We start from the raw sequence: 7,289 nt of genomic DNA, 5'->3' as shown, positions 1-7,289 counted from the left end.
CTAAAGTGAGGCGACTTGTACCTGTCACACCATACACTTGTACCTGTCACACCATACACCATACACATATTCATTTATATATATACACTCGTATATATATATATATATATATATATATATATATATATATATATATGCACTTATATATACATACTAAAAACATGTCCAAACCAGCGGGTCAAAGGCAAAATGGGCGGTCAAACAAACACACGACCCGTAAAACAAGCGTACGGGCGTAATATATCATCCCAAATCATACTTTCATTTCGAGTATTCAGAGCGAGACCCTACTTGAATCCGTCAATCCAGCATAGTCAACTTTCTCTTGTCTCTGATAGTTATAATCTTCTAATAACAAATATATTCCAAATACAAGGTTTCTAGATTTGTTATTCTATTACAACTATCCTGGCACATTTACATGTGCGTCACATTTACAACGTTCAAATGTACCCAACTAATCCTATTTTGCAACACACTGGTAAATTTCCAACACTTCTATCTAAGTCCTTAAGTGACACTAACTACAACTTTTCACTCATATTCGGACACTCAACCTAGTCTTAAGGTCAACTCACACCAAACTTTTCACTCATACTCGGTCACCTCCGTCTAACAAGTGTGTAGAAGCTACTTCACCATTTACGTGTGATTGTGGAAGTCGTGCTGCTTGCTTAAATTCTATGCCAGTGAAAACAATCATACTAGGAAGCCCTCTGTTACAGATATTAGTAGTAACTATCAATTTATGGGGCAAACCTATCGTCACGAGATTGTCTAGTCGTCTACTTCTGTTGCCGCTGTTATTTATAATGAACATATGCTTTATACATATAGTTATATCAGTTTACAGTTTGTTATATACATATGTGTTATATAGCCTGAATAAAGAATGCAAAATGTTAGGTTTTTTCATACTATATAGTTTAACCTTTTAATTGTAAGTAGTTACAATGGGAAATAACTGTGTCTTACTTGACTGAATTAATGTAGGTCATGAGAACAGGATACAAAAAAATGTCCTACATTTGAGAATCTATTGGATATCGTATCACTCTACTTCTGGAAGGTAATTCAATCATTTATATATATATATATATATATATATATATATATATATATATATATATATATATATATATATATATATGGGGTAGGATCAAGAGGGAAGTAACCAATCGGGGGAAGCGGGGGGAAGCAATTTTTTTTTTTTCATTTTTTGAAAAAACTTTGTTCACGAACATTATAGATGAGATGAAAATATGAACATTTAGTAGAGACACTTTGTGATAAATGTTTTTATTTTGGCGGGAAAACGCTCAAAGAAGTAATATATAACAATTATCGTGTTTTTCGAGCGTATTTTGAGGTTTTAGCTATTGGGGTTTTGATATTAGGGTTTAGATATTAGGGTTTATAGGGTTTAGATATTAGGGTTTAGAAATTTAGGGTTTAGGGTCTAGATTTAGGGTTTAGATTTAGGATTTAGATTGAGTTTTTAACACGAACGGTTTAGAGTTTAGGGTTTAGGGTTTAGGGTTTAGGTTTTGGTGTTTTGGGTTTATGGAATAAACCCAAAACACCAAACCCTAAACCCTAAACTCTAAATCGGGCTAAATTTTACTTCACAAAACATGGAAAAAAAAACGTTTATATTCTTCACGAACAATATTATCTTGAATGTTATTTTTGTCGATCATTTTCCCGCCTAAATAATAACATTCATCACGAAGTGTCTCTTCTAAATGTTCATATTTTCGTGTGATCTTGACGCCGGAAAAAAAAATTTCAAAAAAAACGAAAAAAAAAAAATTTTTTTGCTTCCCCCGTTTCCCCCCGATTGGTTACTTCCCCATTGATCCTGCCCCTATATATATATATATATATATATATATATATATATATATATATATATATATATATATATATATATATATATATATATATATATATATGATGTTTAAATTCAAGGTGTATAGTAAATGGATTATAGCATATTTGTAGATGCATATTTTACATTCACACTATCATTTGGAGTCCATGTGATTATTGTTATTTTCAATATCAATGGAACCTACAGACTCTTAGTAATTTATTGTACCAAATACAATTTCATTTACAAGTGGGTGCTTAGTTTGTTGAACCTTTTTTAATAGTTTTGATAGTTGGCAACTTAGATTATTAGAATTTTTTGGTAAGTTTTATTGGTTGGTCAGCTGGATATAATTTTTTGTTAGAGAGCTTCTTAGAGATTACCTAAACACTACTGGAATTTTATAGATGAATGAGAACGAGTTTTTATTAAATAACTATAATGTCAGGTTGAACAAGGATACAAGCCGTCGAATAATCAAAATTAGCCAACCATTTTTATCACAACCGCTGCTGCATAATCAGGTAAGTAAATCAAAAACCATCCATCTATAGATGTATACATGAACAAGAACAACAACATTTAACTTGTGTGGCTGCGCATGAAAGATAATGTAATGAAATAACTCGACTTAATAAACCGCACGAATATGAATATGAATATGAATATGCAACCCGAAAGGCCCCGCCGCATCGCGCGGGCCGATCCGGATCTCGTATGTCATTAGAAACTAAAGATTTACTATTCACCATATTTTTTTTATTCCAAGGGTATCATTTGATTAGCCAAAATGCTTGGCAAGTTACTGTAGATACGAATGATAGTGTTAAATTCTTCACCACAAATCATTTTTTGTTTGTTTATATATTTTTAGTATTGTTTATAATAATAATAATAATAATAATAATAATAATAATAATAATAATAATAATAATAATAATAATGGTCAAGGTTCAAGTTATTTGTTTTATAATTTATACCCTCAATTTTTAGTTTGTACAACGTTTAAAAAAATGTTGTTAACGCGTATGAATAAGTAGTACATTTTATTTGACAATAAATTTTATTACAACTATTTTAAGTATTTTTAGAAAACCTTTGAGGTTGGTGATAAAAAAATAATACTCCATAATATTTTTTATAGCCCGTTTAATTTGTTTACTACGGAGTATTGATTAAAAAAAAAAATTTAATTATGCGTGATTGACTAGTTTGGATATTCAAAATTAAATCAAGTAAATTTAGTCTTCACGTCGGCGGACCTAGCAAACTTGTTGAAACACATATGTTGTAACTATAACATTATTCATTACTAGCGATAACAGTAGATCAGATATGGATCGGGTGAGGCATTATCCATATTTATATTTATTTATCTTTTAATTCATATCCATATCGATATTCATTTATAAAAATTTCATCCATCCATATGCATATCCATATCCATATCCATATCCGTTTTCGCGTCAAAAGGCGGACCTAACAAACTAGTTGAAACACATATGTTGTAACTACAACATCACTCATTACCAGGAGCGGAGCTAAAAATTATGATTAAGGATGGCATGAATTTTTTGTGAAATAAAAACACAAATCTTACAATAAATTAAAGAAAAATAATAATAAAAAATGAAACTAAGTAAATATTTAACTTACATAAACTAATATATGCCTTATTAATAACATTGATATAAAATTTTAACATACATAATTTGTGCTTTTCTAGAAGAAAATTTACTTGAATGGTCCTTGTGTTTTACACCACATTTCGCCGGGAATTCCTGAATTTCTATTTTGACTTGATCGATCCTTGTGATTTACAAATGTTACGTAGGTGGTCCTTCTGCCAAACTTCCGTCAAAGTCAACCGTTAAGTATTAGCATGTGTCAAGCACATGAGGGTAGTTTTGTGATTTTACCTCGAAAAATTACTTAAGTGGTCCATGTGTTTTACCAAACATTTCAAGCAGAGTCCTTGTGTTAGTTTTTTTACTTAGGTGGTCCCTGTGTTTTACACAATATTTCATGTGTTTTCGATTCATGCTTACGATTCAAGTTTACGATTCACGTTTCGGTTCGCGTTTTTTGTTCGCATTTTCGATTCGAATTTTCGATTCGAATTTTCGATTTCATTTCGTGTTATCGAATCGCGTTTTGGGTTCGCCTTATAATTTCACATTTTTCGCATTTTCTTTTCACGTTTTCAGTTCTTTTTCCGGTTCGCGTTTTTTGTTTGCGTTTTTGATTCACGTTTTCAACACGGATTTTCGATTTCACTTCTCGTTATTTAATCGAGTTTCTGATTCCCGGTATCGTTTCACTTTTTTCGAAAATGCCACTCGAAAACTCGAACCAGAAAAGAAAACACGAAACGAAAATGCGAAAAAAGTGAAACGATACCGGGAATCGAAAACGCGAGTCGATAACGAGGAGTAAAATCAAAATTCCGCGTTGAAACTCGAACCGAAAACGCAAACCAAAAACGCGAACCGGAAAAGAGAACTGAAAACATGAAACGAAGACACGAAACGAAATTGCGAAAAAATGTTAAACGATAAAGCGAACCTAAAACGCGATTCGATAACGCGAAATGAAATCAAAAATTCGAAAATGCGAATCGAAAACGTGAATCGTAAACGCGATAGAAAGCGCGATTCGAAAACACATGAAATATTGTGTAGAACATAAGGACCACATGAGTCAAAAATAATACAAGGAGTCTGCTTGAAATATTTTGTAAAACACAGGGACCACTCAAGTAATTTTTCGAGGTAAAATGACAAAACTACCCTCATGTGCTTGGCAAATGTTAATACTTAGGTTGTGTTCCCTAGTTTAATTATGAAGGAAAGGGAATGAAGTGAAAGGGAATGAAAGGGGAGGGAGTTTGATCTTTCCAATTTGGAACAAAAGATTGAAAGAAAAATAGACCATAATAATCCATCCGCTTCCTTCCCCTTCATCTCCGTTATGAACTGTGGAACACCAATTATTTTTAGTTCCTTTTTACTTCTATTCCTTTCTCTCCAAAACAAAACTCTAGAACAAAGCCTTAATGGTTGACTTGGATGGACGTTTGACAGAGGGACCGTCTACGTAACATTTGTAAATCACCAGGACCAATTAAGTCAAAATAGAAATTCAGAGATTCTCGATGAAATATGATGTAAAATACATGGACCATTCAAGTAATGTTTTCTTTCTGGAACAGTGAATTACAAACAAATAATCGTTAGTAAATTAGTATTGAAGCTCCAGGTTAATTTCACTTGTTAACGTTTTTCATAGTAAACTGTAATAGATTTAGGGCCCATAGATTTATTGATATACGGAGTATTAAGTTAGAGGGTCAAAATGAATAGAAAACAATTTAAAGGACTTAAAATGAAAAAGGAGAAAAGTCATTTACATCCCCACACAAACATACCTTCGTCCCCAAATATCACCTGTTACTTCAACTTCAGATTCATACATCTACATTTCCATTTTTATTCATTAAAGCTCAACCAAAAACCAAATACACTAAATCTTCCCATAACAAATGTTCAACTCTAATTTTATAGATGTACAACTCCATTTTTTTAATTAAAGCACAATTAAATACCATATGCATTATCATGGTTGGGGGAGACAAGACACCCCGAAACCACCCTACTAGCTCCGCCCCTAGGGATGGCATGGATCGAATATAAATCGGGTGAGGCATTATCAATATTCATATCCATTTATTTATTTAATCCATATCCATATCCATTTATAAAAATTTCATTCATTAATATTCATATCCATATTCGTCGGATGAAGCGGGTTTATGGATAATCATCCATATCCATTTAAATTTATTTTACTTTTAACAATTATAAGCGGTGATTAACTGTATACGATCAAAAGTATTTTTTCTTAATAGTTTATGCGACCGAAAGTCACATTTTTACGAATCTATATAATAAATTGTCAAGGAATAGCCTATTAAACTTGTAAGGATATCGAGTACTTGTAAGTTGCTTATACTTTTTAGTTACATTGAATCACATTCAAACCACCAAAGTACGATAAATACATTTAACGATTTAAACAAAATACAGTAAAATATAAGAAAAAATTAATATTTTTAGAGAAAATATAAAGAACGATAAATATAATTAATGAAATATCACTACATAAATGATATTAATTCGAGTGATAAAGTTATATATTTAGTTATATAGATATAATGTAAAACCAGGTTCATCCATGGACTAAATCCATTTCCATATTATATCCATATTAATATCCATTTCATTTCATCTATATTCGTATCCATTTCATTTTATCTATATTCGTATTCATATTCATTTAGATTGTCAATATTCACCAAATAATCGAATGGATATCCACTGAATCGGGTATCCATTGTCATCCGTGACATTAAAATCAAAATGTAAATAAAGAAGGTATGATTAAATGTTGCCCTCATATTAATACTCTAAGTATTTTGATAACGTCACACAATACTATTATTTGAAGCTTGATCGTATATCTCTAAATATTTAATAAATTTTCTTAAACAGTTTGCATAAATCTTATCCATTCAAAAATTTACAACTTCAATAAAATTGTGTTGAGGGGAATTCATAAAAGGGGCTTTATTTGTAGAGTATTGAAAACTAAGGACCGGTATGTTAATAAAGTTGTAAGAAGGGTCTACTTTACAGGGCATAGAGAGGTCCTACTGCTAACTCTGAACCATCAGATTTGTCAGCATCAAGAAAACCCCCCGTGCGTTTCCTTATTTACTGTGCATCCCAATATTGTTGCTATCATCTTGACATTTTCATTTTCTTTGTGTAATAAATAAATTTTACTTCTAAATCTAAATAAACGTAAAATAATTGGCAACGGTCATGAACAAAGGAGTAAAGGTTATGAGCTTTTCTAATGTCATTGAACCCATATTAAACTACTCTTTATTTAGTTCTCTATTCTTTATAAAAGTAAATACATATTACTTCTTTCGTCTTAATTTAATAGTTATGTGTAATAATTTTTATGATTGTTACATAATACTGAAAGTTATATTAAATACAAGCATATATAAAATTTAATTTATTTATATAAATTTCATCGTGTATTATATAGCAAAAAAAATATATTATTTAAAATTAGAGTTAAGAAAAAAAAGTGAAGAAATGACCATCAATTTGAGACGGATAAAGTATATACAACGAGTAGTATATATACATGAAATCACAAATTCACAGTACGATGGTTGAACCATGGTAAATGCAGTGGCGTTGTTGGCGATCACCACCATAGTGCCACCATCACACCACTAGCCCCGCTTGATGGACAAAATTTCGGGTGGCGTGTTTGAAGTCATCACATGAATGAGCGTAAATGAGTAATTCAGGCAATCAGAAAAAAGTTAAAAGCAATT

Source organism: Rutidosis leptorrhynchoides, chromosome 5, assembly GCF_046630445.1.
Source record: "Rutidosis leptorrhynchoides isolate AG116_Rl617_1_P2 chromosome 5, CSIRO_AGI_Rlap_v1, whole genome shotgun sequence".
In the NCBI taxonomy this organism is placed as follows: domain Eukaryota; kingdom Viridiplantae; phylum Streptophyta; class Magnoliopsida; order Asterales; family Asteraceae; genus Rutidosis; species Rutidosis leptorrhynchoides.
This window is presented reverse-complemented; position numbering follows the sequence as displayed.